An 18,316-nucleotide genomic window follows, 5' to 3' on the forward strand; every position below is an offset into this window, starting at 1 on the left:
TAAAAGGCAGATTATATAATTTATTTTAAGAGTAGTTAATAGTACTTAAATGTATAGCTATTATGTTAATATTACTTTAGAAGTTATACTTTTTTAAAAAAGCAAAAAGTATTCTCTTTAAAAAGAAAAAAAGTAAGTTGTACAATGCAATGCATTAAAGAGGCATGATTTTTTTTTTTGGTTACGCGGGCCTCCCACCGCCGCGGCCCCTCCCGCCGCGCAGCACAGGCTCCGGACGCGCAGGCCCAGCGGCCACGGCCCACAGGCCCAGCCGCTCCGTGGCATGCGGGACCCCCCCGGACCGGGGCACGAACCCGCCACCAGGGAAGCCCAAGAGGCATGATTTTTAAAACTGAAAAAATACAACTAAAACTAAGGAAAAATCAAATGTAAGGAAATTAATTAAATGTATATAAATTTAAGTACATAGTAAAAAGATGTTTATCCAGCATCATCAGGATCTATGTGTATGTAGACGAGTGCAGACTGCTGTACACCCAACTCTCATTTGTATCAAGCTGAATTTAGATTAAACTGGTACTAGCTAATCTTGGGTTGGGCCTACTAAAAAGGTATGAGTAGTTACAAGTAGTACTGATGTTTTCAACAACTGTAATTACTTAATACATACCTGTGATGTTTGTATAAGATAACCTCAAAACTGTCTTGTATTCTAAAAAAGAAAATTGTTAAAGATGCACTTTTCATTATGAAAACCTATATGCCTTTTTTTTGGCGTGAGAGAGCATTTTTTTAATATGACTCTCTTGCCAACACCGTTGGAATAGTGGACATACAAAATAAAGAATACATAACTGACTTAAATCAAACACAATGATAAGCCTAGTTTCACAGAGAAGTAGCCATGTTAGCATTGCCCTACATATCCCTTAAGCCGCCCTTCCATGGAAAAGACGTAAAGTACATTTTCTAAGGTATCTTTTATGATCTGTGACCTGTATATATTTTCCTAATGTCTTGTATCATCTATATCTTCAACACAAAATCATTCCTTTTTCTGAGAAGTATCTTTTCATTTCCTACAAGCCTTAAGAAAGTTTAGGTTAAGAGGGTACAAAGAAAAAGCACAGGCCATGAAATTATGGAGTTAGGCCAGAGATTGTGCTGAGTTGAGTATCCAGGTATTGCTAACCAGCAGTCTCAGAGAGTACTGTGTGACAGAATTAATGTCACTTCAACTAAAGTCTGCATATATGTTAGTCAGTGTGACCTACTGCTCTACAACTACCAAAAGGCAATAGCTGGTGTTAGTAATAATGACCACTAGACAGCAAGAAAAGAATATTATCCTCTTCAGTATGTTCTGTTCCTTTACCGCAAAAAAGAAGAATTTTACAAAGACTTTTGTTTAAAACAGCTATCATAAGGGCTAGTATTGAAAGGGCTAACTTTAGTTATCTAGGGCACCTTATTCTGAACTTTATCCACTACTATTTATGACTTAGGTTGTGCTGTGTTTTCATTTTTGAAATCTAATTTTTAACTAAGACCTTCTAACAAGTCTGAAATACAGCTCTGCATAGCTAGCATGTACTTTAGTACTTTTTTCACACCTACCGGTTAAATTTTATTTATTTAGATAGTTAAATCAAACCCCAACATTACTAGATGCTACAATGAACTACAGTTAGACTAGATGAACAAGCCTCATGGTCCTATCTGGAACATCAGCTATCAGACACTTAAATACTTAAACACCTCGAGGTGTCCGTGTGATGTTAATAGTCTCAGCACCCCTGAATATGACCTTATTCGTTTTCAGCCACCGGGGACGGACAAGTGGGAAGCTGCAATTCTGCTCAGCTAGGGTTTTGAATCCTGTGCACCCGAGGATGCTCTGTGGACGTGCATAGGAGGTCAGCGAGCGTTCCAGACAGCTGCCCGCAATCCACACGCTCTCCCCGTTTAACCACAGGCTCAAACTCTTTCTGTAAAGGGCCAGAGAGCAAATAGTTCAGATTTTGCAGCCCACCGCGTCTCCGTGGCAACTACGGGACTCTGCAGTTAAAAGGCGGGAAAGCAGCCTGGACAATACATAAAAGAATGAGCTGGCTGTGTTCCAGGAAAACTTAACGAACAATGAAATTGGAATTTCGTACTTCTGCGCAAGTCACGAAAAGATCACATTTCACATTCACGGCTAAAAATGTGAAAACCATGCCCAGCCAGCCAGCCAGCCATACCAAAGCCGGCCGCCCGGGCCCTCTGGGAGCAGGTGGCCCACCCTGCTTCATCACAGCTGCAGCGAGTCCCGGGTAAACGGGGCCAGGGGAACAAGGACCGTCTCCGCCGGGGTGAAGAGGTCACCCCCGCAGCCCCAGGGACCCAGCCCGGCACAGCCCGGTCACGTTTGGGATCCACTGCCTGGATCACTGCCTGGTCGCGCGCAGGTGGGGTCGGAGTAGGACAGGGACAGACCTCGGTACCAGAGGTAGGGCTCCTGGACAGTGGAGCTGGGGAGGCATGCAGGACCAAGAAAAGGAAGAGCCGGGTCTTGGACGGGCCCTGAAACCCGGGAATTTCCCCCAGCAGTGTCCCCTGGGGTGGCTGCTACCTCGAGCCGGTCACTCACTCAGATACGTCGGCACGGACGAAGTCCATAGCAACAGTGAAACTAGAAGGACTACGAACTTCATGGGCATCGTCCGCAGCACTCCACCATACGTCGGGAACGTCCTGGGGCCGCCTGGCCGGTTACCTCAGGCCGAAACGGGACGGCGTCGGCGGCCGACGCTCCTACCTCAGGGTCGTGGGCGCCAGGCAACGGTTGCCTCCAGCGCGCAAGCCCAGAAGCGGTGGATGAGGGGATCGCGAACGGTCGTGGCCCCACCCGCTCTTAGCGCCGCGCAGAGGGGCGGGGCCACGGCGCCTCGCCCCTCCCTCGTGCACATGCTTGCTAAGGCTTCGCGGGCCTCCGAAAGTCTTGACACCCCGGGGAGTACTGGGGCTTTAAGGGTGGGTGTGTGGTGGCGTCCACCCATGCGGGAAACTGGACTTGTAGCTGTGCCTAAAACAAGGCCTCTGCGCAGAAGGAAGTGTCTGATGGAAGTGATAGATAAATAACCTGGCCATTACAACAGCGTGGAAGTGCCGTAATGGGGAAACACTAGGCACTGTGCAGAACAGAGGAGGGGCCCCCTATGCCAAAGGGCAGGGACGGGGGAGGTTGCCTAGATGGAGGAAAGCTTGGAGCTCCCCAAGAACTGAAAATAGTTGTCTAATTGCCAGGGTGGGGGAGGGGCAGTTGTTGGAGGTGAGGGAGGAGAGCTAGGTAGAAGCATTTAAAGCCGCCTTAAGGGGCTTTTTCAAAAGATTGCATTACATTTTTTGGAAAAGACAAAACTATAGCTGTAGAGAATAGATCAGTGGTCATCAGGGGTTAGGGATGGGGAACGGCTTGACTATAAAGGGATGACATGAGGGGTTTGGAGGGAGGGTGATGGATTGTTGTGGTGACCTCAGAATCTATACGTGTGTTAAAAGTCACAGAACTGTAGGATCAATTTTACTGTATGGTAATTTTTTTAATTTACAGACACGCGTATCTCTGCCTCAGGAAGCAAGGGGCCTGGATCTTATTCTGAGGCAGTGGGGAGAGAATGCAAGGTTATGAGCTGGGAAAGGTGTAATTCGATTTGCACTTCAGAAAGCTTACTATCCTTGCAGTGTCAAGAGTGGGTTGGAGGGGGAATTCCCTGGTGGTCCCATAGTTAGGACTCAGGGCTTTCACTGCTGTTGCCTGGGTTGGATCCCTGGTCAGGGAACTAAGATCCTGCAAGCCATGAAGCATGGCGAAAAACAAAAACAAAAAGAAAGTGGGTTGGAGGGAAGCAAAACTAGAGGCAGGTAACCAAGTTAGGGGCCTGATCCAGTAATCTAGGCACCATTCACTGATACAGTCCTGAACTCATAGTGACAGAGGACATGGGACATGTGGACTGATTTGAGAGACGTTTAGAGCTAGAATCAACAAGACTGGGAAATTAATTGAAAGTGAGGAATGAGAGACATGAATGCTCATGTCTCTACCTTGGTCACCTCACATGGGTGTGAAATGGGGGTTACAGGGGTGGCAGGGGTGGAGGAAGAAGGTAAGTTTAGTTTCAACATTGTTCTGTTGAGATGGGCTTGGGGCTTCCTACTGGAGTGGCCTGTCCAGTGACCAGATGGACATAGGGCTCTGGAGGTAGCTGAGAATGGAGCTGGAGGTTTAGGAGGCATCAACATTTAGAAGTAGGCATGTATGAGATTGCCTGAGGAGATGTAAGCAGGTAGGTTAGGGGGTCCCAGGAGAAGGAGAACCAGGAATGGCTTTGACATAAAAGAAGCCATTTTGGCCTAAGCCACTTTGTGATCTAAGCCTGGCCACAATGCTTGCCCTTAAACAGGTCTCAGTAATAATGATCTTAAGAAAAGTAAGGGAATGCAGGAACAAAGGAAAAGCAGTCAAGAAATAAATAAATTTTATTCAGGAATAAAACAGAGTCCTAGCTCCTCCTCAAGGGATGTACATGACTATGTGATATAGTCTTTGAGTTCTGCAGGAACTAAGGCCCCTATCCAGGTGGTGATGTTGACCCTCCTAATTTCACCCAACTAAAGCTTGGACTGTGTTGACCTTTGCCCCAATTCTATAGTGAATTTTCCTCTGTTCAAGCCCCTTCATGAATATGCACATGCCCTTAGCTTAAAACTTCCCCGGTTTTGGTGTTTGGGGGAGAGATCTCCGGTGCTCTCCTTACTTGCTGCAAGTAATAATAAATCCATTCTTCTCCTGATCTTTGGCTTGGTTGTGTCTTTTGGCTCAACACCCACCAAGAGGTGAACCCAGTTTTCAGGTATCAGAGAGTTTTAGAGTGAGAAGGTGATTAGGCCTAAGACAGGTCCCTGGGAAATATGGGCAGGCTAGAAAGAGGAGGACAGACCTGCAAAGGAGATTGAATATGGGGAGAAGAAACCTAGGAGAACATAGAAGCTTTTCAAATGCTTTTAGGAAGTCAAACAAGAGAAGGACTTAGATTTAGCAACAAGATCTTTGGCAGAAGCAGTTTCAGTGGAGTGGTTTGGGCAGAAGCCAGACCACAGTGAGTTGAGGAATGAGTAAGAGGTGAGGATGCGGTGACAGCTAATACAGATAGCTTTTTCAAGATTGGGGCAGGAGTCTTTATGCGCTCTACCAGTGCTTAATGCAAGTACGACAGCCTTCTAGACTCAAACAGTTACAGCTATTTGGAAAGCAATTTGGAATATGCAACAAAATCCTTAACATAATATAAATACTATTATGTAAATTACATAACACAAATTTGGGGTGGGGTGGGGGAGTATGTCCTAAGATAACCATAATGTATCATTTATAATATAATTTAAAAAAATAAGAGAATGGTAAATTATATTTGTTGGTTAGAATACTGGGCAACCATTAAAATGATGCTTATAAAGTATACCTAATTTGGGAAAATGTTCAAGTTGTAGTAGATCATATTTGAGGTATTAACTCAGGTCTCACCCTCCCTGGGCTTCCTTGTCCTGTTACCTTTCATTCCACCATTGAGATATTAGTGCACTTGCCTCAGGGAAGACCAGCTAGAATCTCAGAGACTTAAAAGAAGGACTGGGACTTCCCTGGTGGCACAGTGGTTGAGAGTCCGCCTGCCGATGCAGGGGACACGGGTTTGTGCCCCGGTCCGGGAAGATCCCACATGCTGCGGAGCGGCTGGGCCCGTGAGCCATGGCCACTGAGCCTGCGCGTCTGGAACCTGTGCTCCGCAACAGGAGAGGCCACAACAGTGAGAGGCCCGCGTACCGCAAAAAAAAAAAAAGAAGGGCTGATTATTTTTTCAATTCACGGTGGGGTTGAAAGTCAAAGCACTTTTGTAGGAGCTGCTGCTTGGGTAAAAAGTTTTGTTAATCTGTTTTGTTGGTGTTTTAGTGGACATGCTTGGCTTTGGATATCAAAGGTCAAGGAAACTGGACAGCAGGAGAGCAAAAACCATAGATTGGATGTGGATTCAGGAGATGGAAGGTCTGCTTCCCCCATGCAGGGTAAAATTTCTGGGAGCAGAGAAGGGAGTTTGTAGTTTGCAGACAGAAGCCTGGACAGGTTTGGGGGTTGCAAAGATTGTTTGTGTCTCCCTTTCCAGGATAGAGTTCAAGGGAATTGGGTGAGGAGCTTTAAGTGAGAGTTTCAAATAAGATATCTGTTTGAGGGCTTCCCTGGCGGTGCAGTGGTTGAGAGTCTGCCTGCCGATGCAGGGGACACAGGTTCGTGCCCCAGTCTGGGAAGATCCCACATGCCGCGGAGCAGCTAGGCCCATGAGCCACAGCCACTGAACCTGCGCGTCTGGAGCCTGTGCTCCGCAACAGGAGAGGCCACAACAGTGAGAGGCCCGCGTACTGCAAAAAAAAAAAAAAAAAAAAAAAGATAAATGGATAAAAAAGATGCGGTATATTATATACAAATACAATGGAATACTATTCAGCCGTAAAAAATAATGCCATTTGCAGCAACATGGATGGGCCTAGATATTATCATACTAAGTGAAGTAAATCAGGCAGAGAAAGGCAAATACCATATGATATCACTTATATGTGGAATCTAAAATATGATCCAAATGAACTTATTTACAAAACAGAAATGGACTCACAGACATAGAAAACAAACTTATGGTTACCAAAGGGGAAAGTTCATGGGGAGGGATAAATTACGAGTTTGGGATTAGCAGATACAAACTACTATATATAAAGTAGATAAACGACAAGGTCCTACTGTATAGCACAGGGAACTATGTTCAATATAATAAACTATAATGAAAAAAGAATATGAAAAAGTGTATACATATATATATATATATAACTGAATCACTGTGACGTACACGAGAAACTAAGACAACACTGTAAATTAACTATACTTCAATAATAAATAAATAAGAAAAAAGAAAGATGTCTGTTTGTTAGGTCCAGAGTTGGGACTGTTTTTGCTGCTTGTTTATATAAATCAGATAAGACCTTAGTGGCTCTCACCTTATGGACCATCAAAATGGACATGGTGAAATAGCTGAGGTATAGCCTTACTGTGGAATTCTAGTTAAGAAGAATGAGTTTTAACTCTATGTACTAACATAGAAAAATCTCCAAAATATAGTATTGAGTTTTAAAGAAAGAATGCAGAAAAACACATATATCCATTATGTGAAATCACAGCAGAGTTATATATTTACATACATACATTAGAAATCATTCTGGAAGAACACACACCAAGCTGAGAGCATCGCTTGCTTTTAGGAAAAGAAATGAGATTGGACAGAGAACAGGAGATTTTAAAGGAAGAATTTTACTCTAAATATTTTTCTTATCCCTTGCATTTTTCCAAACATGCATTGCTCATGTAATAGAAAATAAAAACAATACGTTTTTACAAAATCTGGAAGCTTGGAGAAGGGGGGCAGTGGTATAAATATGTATCTTATGCTTCATGCTTTCTCCTGCTGACTTCACTGAAATATTTTTAAAGTGGCTAATTCACTACCAAAAAAAAAAAGTATTTAGCCTGCATTTCTGCTTCACCTCCAGATCATTTAGTATTACAAGACTTTTTTTTCAGGGATGTATTTTTATCTCCCCTTTATGGTGGTTCTCATGCTCCTCTATTTCACATAGCACCTTTCGGTGCTCAGCGAAGACTGACTAAACAAATAACAGCTCATGCTCTTCCAATCTAAAGATACGGTGTCCTTTCCCCCATGCCCAACCTCCCAGACATATCAAAATCCTGTTGTGTTCCAAGGCTCAAATATCACATTTGCTAGGAATCCACCCCTCCCTTATCCCTCTAAATAGAATGTACTGTATCTTCCCTATACCATATTTCCATAATGCTATGTTATAGGCATTATTTTATTGAATTACTGTATTTCACGTTTTTACAAGTCAATCTTCTCTAGACCAAGGTCCTTGAGCGCAGGAAACCAAATCTAAGTCATTCCTTTATTGTACTCTTCCCACCGAGCCAAAGTCTTGCATTCACCAGGTGCTCAATAAATGAATGTTTGAGTTCAATGGAAATTAAAAGGTTGGGAATTTATAAAGGCTTTTACAGAATCTTAAAAGGAGATAAGAACAGTAACCAGCCACAGAGGCAACTGTCAGAACAATTTTCAGTCTCAAGAAGGAACCCCTCAGCTCTAAGCATCTGTGATGCCATCGTTTAAGCCCAGGTGAAGCTAACGGCATGTGCTCTTTTCTCTACATACCTCTGCAAGTAGTTCTGGGCACTGAATTCCTAACGGTGGGATTGCTATGTCAAACGGAATGTACCAGTTTCCATACCCATCAATACTATAGTGACTTACTGATACTGGGTGTCATAATCTTTGAGGCTAAGCCATGTTAAATATGGTATCCTGTTGTTTTAATCTGGTTCACTTATTTTTTTCAGTGAAGCAAAGGGTTTTGCCAACTCTCTCTTCCTGTCCCCACCTCAAACCTTCCCTGTGTACTTTCTAGTGTGTATCCAAAGCTCACATTTACCTACTCTCTATTCTTTCTCTAGTTAACCCAGTGGATTTTAACTAATAGGCTATGAGATATGTCTGTGCCCCTGGGGGAAGAAGCATATTTGGGAAATCCTGCCTCCATTTTCATAGGTCACTTCTCCAGTCCTTGCCACTGTTCCTACTATTCTCCTGGGACCAACGCACAGGACAGCTCTGCCCATGGCCCTTGCCTCCTTAATGCCGAGGCGGTTTTCAGATCTCAGATCTCAAATGCCACTTCCTAACAGCACTTGGCACAGTGCCTGGCAAAACAGTTGAAATTCTATACTTATTAAATGAATGAGTAAACGAATGAATCCACCCATCTCCCTCCCTATCCGTTCATCCACTCTGCCCTTCTGAAAATCAGCCTAACATCAGCACTAGAGCACCAGCATTGTCAGAGAAGGGCTTCAGCCACCTGGGGGCAGCAGAGCCCCACCAATGGCTGGGATGGTACTTGGAATTACTTCCAAATATTCCTCCTGTGAGCGTAGGAACAGGGTTCTGATTTTGTTGCGCTGGAGCATGTTTTGCTACTGTGTGTTTTGTTTTACTCTAATGCTTTGCTTTATAAATGCACCAGATGGCATGTAAAAATACTTTAAATGATTAAATAATAATAGCCTTTATTCTCCAAGTGAGATTTTCTTCATTGCAGGCTCTCAAGGGGAATGAGGAATATCCAGTCTTTCTCTGTTTAAACTACTTCCGTTTACAAATTGATTTCAGTCCAGACAAACCTGGAGTGAAATCAGTTTGTAAAATGAGACCTGGGAAAATACAGATGAGGCAGGCTGACACTTTCAACAGGTTCTGCCCTATTTGAAGTAGGCAAAATGTGTTTTTTATTCACAGTTACAGGACTCTGAATTGGCTCCATGGGATGTCTTTGTTTTGTTTTAATAAATACATGGCAAAGAAATCCTGGACTGGAGATGGGGCTAGCTGGGAAGGGTTGACAAGAATGTGAGCCTCAGAGTGTTTTTACTTTTGTCCAGGAAACCCTCCCCCTTTCCTTTTGGCTCTTCTAAAGTCAGTGTGCAGCCCCGTGAAAGTCTGAGGATATAGCTGGTGTCTTACAGAGAAGTCAGAACAATGATTTATTGCTCCATGGATCCATCCATCTAGAAGGGTCCTGGAATTCTAAAGGAGTGCTCAGGGAATTCCCTGGCCGTCCAGTGGTTAGGACTCTGTGCTTCCACTGCAGGGGCACCGGTTTGATCCCTGGTCAGGGAACTAAGATCCCACATGCCACATGGTGTAGCCAAAAAAATAAAATAATAAAATAAAGTGTTTCAATAAAAGGGAGTAGTTAAGATAACTATACAATTTTTAAAAAAAGGAGTGCTCAATATACATTTAATTTGAATTCACTTAACTTTTGAAAAATGGAATACATTCCCACAAAAAAGAAAGATTCATAAGGACAGGACCGTGTCTTTTTGTATCTATGTCCCAGGGACTTTTCACAGTACCTGGAAGAATGTGTAAGTATTTGTTGAATAACATGTGAAACTTTCTGGCGGATGCTACCAAATCAAGTAGAAGGTGACCTTTGGTAAGAAGGACCTTGATCTCTATGGATCTCATTTTCCTTATCCCTCAAATAATAACCTTTTATATTTTAATACTGGCTTTAGTCTAAACCTTATAGACTTTATATTTCCTTTTATACCCACAAGCCTACTGGGAGGGTGAGCTACACAGGTATTAGCATCCCAGTTCTGTGGATGAGAAAAATGAGGCTCAGGCTAAAATATCTGGCCAGGTCACCCAGTCATATCCTGATGCAATAAGACTACAAAACCCAGGTCTTTTGACTCTAAGTACAGCAAACTTTTCACTGACTATTAGACCTCTTGGAAGCTTTTTTGCTAGCTCCAGCAGTGGGTCTCAGTCCTTACTGTACTTTATAATTAGTGCAGAGCTTTAAAAATATATTAACCAGTAATCAAGACTATGTGGTATTGGCAGAGGGATAAACACATAGATCATTGGAACAGAACAGAAAATCCAGAAACAGACCCAGACATATCTGCCCAACTGATTTTTTCCAAAATGTGAAAACAAAACAATGGAGAAAGGATAACCTTTTTGAGCAATGGTGCTGGAGCAATTGGACATTCACAGTATTAAAAATGAAACTCGACCCAAACACCTTATACAAAAATTAACTTCAAATGAATCACAGATGTAAGTATAAAACTTTAAGAAAAAAAACAGGAGAAAATCTTCAGGATCTAGGACTAAGTGAAAAATTCTTAGGCTTGACACTAAAAACGTGATCTCTATAAGAAAAAAATTTAAGTTACACCTCATAAAATTAATAACATTTGCTCCAAGAAACAATGAAAAGACAAGCTACCAACTTAGAGAAAATATCTTCAAGCCACAAATCTGACAAAGAACTAGTATCTAGAATATATAAAGAGTTTTTAAAACTCAAGAGTAAAAGAAAAAAATTCAATTAGAAAATGAGCAAAAGACACAAACAGACACGTCACTGAAGAGGATATAGAGATGGCAAATAATACACATGAAAAGATGTTCACCATTATTGGTCATCAGAGAACTGCAAATTAAAATCACTACAAGATACACACATATCAGAATAGCTAAAATAAAAAGAGTGACAACATCAAATGTTGCTGAGGATTCAGAGAAACAGGATCACTCATAAATTGCTGGTGGGATGTAAAATGATGTAGCCATTCTAGAAGACAGTTTGTCATTTTCTTATAAAACTAAACATGAAGGGACTTCCCTGGTGGTCCAGTAGTTAAGACTCTGCACTTCCAATGCAGGGGGTGCAGGTTCAACCCCTGGTCAGGGAAATAAGATCTCACATGCTGTGCAGTGCAGCCAAAAATAATAATAATAAACATGAAACAACTATATGACTCAGGAATTGCAATCCTGGGCACTTATCCAAGAGACCTGAAAACGTACAAAAACTGAACATGAATATTCATAACAACTTTGTTCATAATAACTAAAAAAATTAGAAACAACTGTCATTCAATGGATAAATGGTTAAACAAACTGTGATTGATGCCACAGAATACTACTCAGCAATAAAAAGGAAAGAGTTATCGATTTGACAACTGGGATGAATCTCCAAGGACTTATGCTGAGTGAGAAAAGCCAATACCCACTTGGCCATGGTGTAGAGTCCTTATTAAATATGCTGTTGAATTCAGTTTGCTACTATTTTATTGAGCGTTTTTATATCTATATTTATATACTGGTCTGTAGTTTTCTTTCCTGTGATGTCTTTGTCTGGATTTGGCATCAAGGTAATACTGGCTCTGTAGAAAGAGTGAGGAAGTGTTCCCTCCTCTTTTATTTCTTGGAAGAGTTTGAGAATTGGTATTAATTCTTCTTCAGAGTTTCATAGAATACACTATTGAAACCATCTTGTTTGGGACTTTTCTTTATTGGGAATTTTTAAAAATTACTCATGCAATCCTTTTATTTGTTGATGGTCTGCTGAGATTTTCTATTTCCTCTTAAGTCAGTTTTGGTCATTTAAATGTTTCTAGGAGTTTTCCATTTCATCTAGGTTATCCCATTTGTTGGCATGCAGTTGTTCACAGTATCCTCTTACAATCTTTTTTATTCACGTAAGGTCAGTCTCTATGTCCCCACTTCCATTTCTGATTTTAGTTGTTTAAGTCTTCTCTCTTTTTTTTCTTAGTAATTCTAGCAAAAAGTTTGTAAATTTTGATCTTTTCTAAGAACTAACTTTTGATTTCATTGATAATCTCTAAGCAAAGAATAGATAATTCTATTTTCTATTTTGCTTGTCTCCTTTCTAATCTTTATTATGTACTTTATTCTGCTTGCTGTAAGTTTAACTTTCTATATTTTTTTCTAGTTCCTTAGTTGTAAATTTAAGTTGTTGATTTGAGATCTTTGTTCTTTTTAATGTAGGTGTTTACATCGATAGGTCTTTCCTCCTAGCACTGCTTTCATTGCATCCCAGAAGTTTTGGTATGTTGTGTTTTCATTTTCATTCATCTCTAAATGTTTTGCAATTTCACTTGTGATTTCTTCTTTGACCCATTGATTGCTTAAGAGTATGTTGTTTAATTTACACATATTTTAAAACCTTCCAGCTTTCCTTATGTTATTCAAATTCCATTATGGTTGGAGAAGATGCTTTGTAGGATTTCAATCTTTTTAAATGTACTGAGGTTTTTCTGTGGCCTAATATATGGCCTAACCTGAAGACTGTTCCATGTGCACTTGAGTGGGATGTGTATCTGCTACTATTGGGTAGAATGTCCAATATATGTCTGTTAAATCTAGTTGGTGTACAGTGTTGTCCTATTATTATATTATCAGTCTATTTTCCTATGATCTTTTTAATTTAGGCCACACTGGGTCTTAGTTGCAGCATGCGGGATCTCTTATTGTGGCACATAGACTTCTTAGTTGTGGCATATGGGATCTAGTTCCCTGACCAGGGATTGAACCCGGGCCCGCTGCATTGGAAGCGCAGAGTCTTAGCCACTGGACCACCAGGGGAGTCCCCTTATGATCTTTTTAGATATTCTATTCATTACTGAATGTGGGATATTGAAGTCTCCAACTATTATTGTAGAACTGTCTATTTCTCTATTCTGTTACTGTTCATATATTTTGGGGCTCTGTCATATGTTTATAACTGTTATAACTTCTTTTATGAATCAACCCTTTTACTAATATATACTGTTCTTCTTTGTCTCCTATAATAGTGTTTGACTTAAAGTCTATTTTCTCTGATTTCAGTATGGTCACTCCAGTTCTCTTTTGGTTAGTATTTCCCTGGAATATATTTTTCCATCCTTTCACTTTCAACCCATGCATGTCCTCAGATCTAAAGTGCCTCTGTTGTAGACAACATATAGCTGGATCATTCTTTTAAAACAATCTGCTCTGCCAATCTCTGCTTTTTGTTAAGAGTCGTTTCATCCATTTACATTTAAGGTAACTACTGATAAGGAAGGACTTATTTTTGCCCTTTGCTACTTATTTTCTGTATGTCTTATACCTTTTTGTTCCTCATTTTCTCCATTACTGCCTTCTTTTGTGCTTATTTAACTTTTTGTAGTGTGCCATTTTGATTGCCTTCTCATTTCCTTTTGTGTATAATTTTTAGATATTTTTCTTAGTAGTTACCATGGGGATTACAATTAACATTCTAAATTTATAGCAATCTAGTTTGAATTTATTCCAACTTAATTTCAATAGCATACAAAACTCTGCTCCTAGACAGTTCCATTTCCCCCTTTAGGTTTTTCTTTTCACAAAATATATCTTTATATGTTTGCACCCACTGAGACAAAGTTATAATTGTTTTATGTATTTGTCCTTTAATCATGTAGGATGTATCAATAAAAAGTAGAGTTAGAAGCCAAAATACAATAATACCAGCTTTTATATTTACCTGTGTAGTCACTTTTACAGGAGATCTATATTTTTTCCATATGGCTTTGGGATACTGTTAGTGCCCTTTTATTTCAACCTAAAGAACACCTTTAGTGTTTCTTGTATGGCAGTTCTGTTATCAATAAATTCTCTTAGCTTGTATCATCTAGGTATGTCCTAATTTTTCCTTCACTCCTACACAATTCTCAGCTGCTAGGTTTCTTCTTTCAGAACGTTCAAAAATGTCATCCCACTCCCTTCTGGCCTCCATGTGTTTGGTGAGAAATCTGCTGTTGATCTTATCGAGGATACTTTTACATACAGACTCACTTAACTCTTGCTGCTTTCTTTTTGTCCTTGGCTGTTGGCCTTTTACTTATGTGTCTCAGTGTGGATTTCTTTGTGTTTATCCTTATTGGAATTTGTTGAGTTTCTTGAATGTATAGATTCATGTGTTATATCAAATTTGTGGAGTTTTGGATCATTATTTCTTCAGATATTCTCTGTGTACCTTTCTCTATCTTCTCTCCTGGGATCCTCATTATACATATGTTGGTATGACAGATGGGGTCCTACAGGTCTCTTAGGCTCTATTAAATTTTATTCATTCTTTTTTCTTTCTGTCCCTAAAACTGGGTATTTTCAATTGATCTATTTTCAAGGTCACTAATTTTTTCTTCTTCTTGCTCAAATCTGCTCTTGAAAGCTTCTAGTGAGTTTTTATTTCAATTATGGTAATTTTCAGCTCCAGAACTTCTTTTTGACTCTTTTTTATCATTTATATTTCTGTGTTACTATTTCATAATTTTTCATATTGTTCTCCAGATCTCCTTTATCTATTTGTTCATGGTTTCCTATTTGTGGCAAGAGTGGGCACCCTTGTCTTGTTCCTGATTTTAGAGGAAATGCTTTCAGTTTTTCACCATTGAGAATAATGTTTGATGTAGGTTTGTCATATATGGCCTTTATTATGTTGAGATAGGTTCCTTCTATGCCCACTTTCTGGAGAGATTTTATCATAAATTGGTGTTGAATTTTGTCAAAAGATTTTTCTGCATCTATTGAGATAATCACATGGTTTTTATTCTTCAATTTGTTAATGTGGTGTATCACATTGATTGATATGTGTATATTGAAGAATCCTTGCATCCCTGGGATAAATCCCAGTTGATCATGGTGTATGGGAATATCTGCATTTCCTGGACTTGACTGACTATTTCCTTTCCCATGTTAGGGAAGTTTTCAACTATAATCTCTTCAAATATTTTCTCAGACCCTTTCTCTTTCTCTTCTTCTGGGACCCCTGTAATTCGAATGTTGGTGCGTTTAATGTTGTCCCAGAGGTCTCTGAGGCTGTCCTCAATTCTTTTCATTCTTATTTCTTTATTCTGCTTCACAACAGTTATTTCCACCATTCTATCTTCCAGCTCACTTATCCGTTCTTCTGCCTCAGTTATTCTGCTATTGATTCCTTCTAGTGTATTTTTAATTTCAGTTATTGTGTTGTTCATCACTGTTTGTTCTTTAGTTCTTCTAGGTCCTTGTTAAATGTTTCTTGTATTTTCTTTGTTCTATTTCTGAGATTTTGGATCATCTTTACTGTCATTACTCTGAATTCTTTTTCAGGTAGGTTGCCTATTTCCTCTTCATTTATTTGGTCTTGTGGGTTTTTACCTTGCTCCTTCAGCTGTAACATATTTCTCTGTCTTCTCATTTTGTCTAACTCTCTGTATTTGAGGTCTTTCTGCAGGCTGCAGGGTCATAGTTCCTCTTGCTTCTGATGTCTGCCCCCAGTAGGTGAGGGTGGTCTAGTGGCTATGTAGGCTTCCTGGTGGGAGAGACTGGTGCCTGCATTCTGGTGGGTGAAGCTGGATCTTTTCCTTCTGATGGCAGAGACACTTCAGGTGGTGTGTTTTGGGGTGTCTGTGGGCTTAGTGTGAATTTAGGCAGCCTGTCTGCTGATAGGTGGGTTTGTGTTCCCGTCTTGCTTGTTGTTTGGCATGGGGCATTCAGCATTGGAACCTGCAGGTAGTTGTGTGGAGCCGGGTCTTGGAGTTGAGATGGAGAGCTCTAGAAGAGCTCTTGCCGATTAATATTCCCTGGGGCCAGGAATTCTCTGGCGTTCCAGCATCCTGGACTCAGCACTCCCACCCCAGAGGCTCAGGCCTCACACCCAGCCTGGGAAATAAGACCCTACAAGCCATAGACTAGGCAAAAAAGGGGGAAAAAAAAGAAAAAAGAAGGGTGGGAAGAAAACAAATGAAAACAAACAAACAAAACCCAAGACAAATAGCAAAGACAAAAACAAGCAAACAGCAACAGCAACAATTAAAAACAAATGAACAAACAAATCCCCAGACTAATGGTAAAAGCAAAACCAAACAAACAAAAACAAAAAACCAAAGCAACACACACCTACAAAATAAGAAACAAAAACAGAGAAAACAGAAAACAAGAGGACAACCAGACAAACAAAAAAATCCCAAAATGAAATCAATTAAAAACAAAACTAACAAAAAATAAAAAACAAAACGAAAGCAGAAGGCAAACTGAAGGAAAAAGCAAAGAAAACAAACACACAAAATGTTTTAAAAGAAGATAAAAAAAAGAATGAATAGAATAAAGGGAAAAAAGATAAAAACAAAATAGAATAAAGGAAAGAACGAAAACAAGGAAACAACACAGAATGACAAAAAAGTAATGCAGAAATAGAAATACTTTAAAAATAAAAAATATATTTAAAAAAATTTAACTAAAAATTTTTTTAAAATAATAAAAAACAACAGAACAAAACAAAACATTAAAAAAATAGTAATAATTATATTTTCCTGGGGTCTCAGCTGTCAGTGTCCCTGCCCCCACTGTGAGTTACAGCCAACTTCTGCATCCCCAGGAGGCCCTCCACAACTTCTAGGTAGGTCTCTGGTCCCTCTGTGGGCACTGTGAGGGCAGCTCAGACTTTGACTTGGCCCAGCTCCCACGTGTTCTAGTCCCCAAAGTCCACAGCTGCTAGAGCTAAGCTGGTTTCAGTTGTGGGAACGCTCATTGTCCATTCAGATATTCCATAGATGCAGGGTTTACCAAGCCAGTCACGGGGATTTAATCTGCAGTTTGTGCAGCTGCATGGAAAGATTCTTGTTCCTCTTCCTTAGTCGCCCCGCCCCTGGGGCTCAGCTGTGGTTTTAGCCCCACCTCTGTGTGTGGGCCACCCACAGGAGTCTGGTCCCGAGGCTGCCCTGGAGCACTCGGGTCTGCCCCGGTGAGGACAAGGCATGGAGGTAGCATGAATGCGTGGGTTGCAGGGGCTCCGGTGGCAACAGGTGCGCGGGAAAGCTGGTGGCCATGGGCACAAGAGATCCGGCCCTAGTGGGAGCCTTTCCCAGTGCCTGCTGGCCAGTGTGAAAAGGTCAGCCCTGGTGGGGGCTTTTCCTAGTGCCTGGTGGCGCAGGGGGCCAGCGCATGGGGAAAGAGAGGCTGCAATGGTGGTTCCACCCCCTGTGCATCACTCATCAGTGGTGCCTTGCTTCTATGGCAGTCTGGGTTTCCTCCACAAGCATTCCCGGTTGTGGATTTCCTCCCTCCCATCCCCTCATGCTGTCTCCTTGAAGCCAACAGCACTCCTCCTCCTGGGTTTGCCCTGCAGTCCCCACGTTCCAGCTTTCAGCCCCCATGTGCATTAGCGGACACATGTCCCAGTCTGAGGCGTGCAGGGCTGTGGCACGGACTGTCTGTGTAGGCCTCACTCTGTCCCGTCTGCCACAGACTGGCCATTTCACCCTCCTCTGACAGCCTCAGATGCTCCCCTTCTGTCCCAACTGATTTCCCCGTTGGTGAGGGGGCTCCCCCAGATGTGGGAACCTCTCCTCTGTTTTAGCTCCTCCCCAGGGGCACAGATTCCATCCTGCTTCCTCTTCTCTTCTTTTTCCCTTCTTTCTTTCATCCTACCTGGTTATGGCGGGATCTTTCTTGTCCTTTCCAGTGCCCAAGGTCTTCTGTAGTGTTCAGCTGGTGTTCTGTGAGAGTTGTTCCATCTGCAGATGTATTCTTGATGCATCTGTGGAGAGAGATGAACTCCACATCCTCCTACTCCTCTGACATCTTGGTTTCTCTGTACATATGTCATTTAAACATTTTTCTTCTCTTGTTAGTCTGCTTTTTCTCAGTTTCACTTCTGGGCTCCAGGCACTGAACCTCGTGGTTGGCCCCGAGGGCAAATAGGGCTTCGGCTGTTGGGTCCCTCCTGAGTGGGGCGGTGGTGCGGCTGTGGGCAGGGTTGGGGGGTGGCACTAAAGTCTTTTTCCAGTAAGTTCAATAACTTCCTTAGGGACAGTTTCTGTTAATATCTT

At 41.4% G+C, this 18,316-nt stretch overlaps 1 protein-coding gene across 1 annotated transcript in view; it reads right to left on the reverse strand.

Moving 5' to 3' along the window:
* Positions 1–18,316, reverse strand: part of NOX5 (NADPH oxidase 5) — a 147,415-nt gene that overhangs the window by 98,138 nt on the left and 30,961 nt on the right.

This window comes from Delphinapterus leucas, chromosome 2 (genome assembly GCF_059928025.1).
Source record: "Delphinapterus leucas isolate spDelLeu-1000000601 "Yukka" chromosome 2, BTC_Dleu_Yukka2, whole genome shotgun sequence".
NCBI classification, from domain to species: domain Eukaryota; kingdom Metazoa; phylum Chordata; class Mammalia; order Artiodactyla; family Monodontidae; genus Delphinapterus; species Delphinapterus leucas.